Source organism: Octopus bimaculoides, unplaced genomic scaffold (assembly GCF_001194135.2).
Source record: "Octopus bimaculoides isolate UCB-OBI-ISO-001 unplaced genomic scaffold, ASM119413v2 Scaffold_92032, whole genome shotgun sequence".
NCBI lineage: Eukaryota > Metazoa > Mollusca > Cephalopoda > Octopoda > Octopodidae > Octopus > Octopus bimaculoides.
In genome coordinates this window covers 25327-25782 of record NW_026365845.1, presented here as the reverse complement: position 1 = coordinate 25782, position 456 = coordinate 25327, and positions in this window count along the sequence as shown.

The following is a 456-nucleotide window of genomic DNA, read 5'->3' as shown; positions in this document are numbered from 1 at the left end:
GCAGGTGTCTTCTGCTATAGCCTCGGGCCGACCAAAGCCTTGTGAGTGAATTTGGTAGATGGAAACTGAAAGAAGCCTGTCGTATATATGTACATATATATATGTATGTGTATATATGTATTTGTGCTTGTCCCCCACCATCGCTTGACAACTGATGCTGGTGTGTTTATGTCCCCGTCACTTAGCGGTTCGGCAAAAGAGACTGATAGAATAAGTACTAGGCTTACAAAGAATAAGTCCTGGGGTCGATTTGCTCGACTAAAGGCAGTGCTCCAGCATGGCCACAGTCTATGACTGAAACAAGTAACAGAGTGAAATAGTATATATATATACATTCTCTAACGGTTTTTTTCAAATGAATCAAGTCATAACCTTATCCATCTATTGTTTTCATACTCGGTCATAATGTCTTACGTTTAAGATGATTCCCATGCTTTCCCTGATGAGAAGGTTACA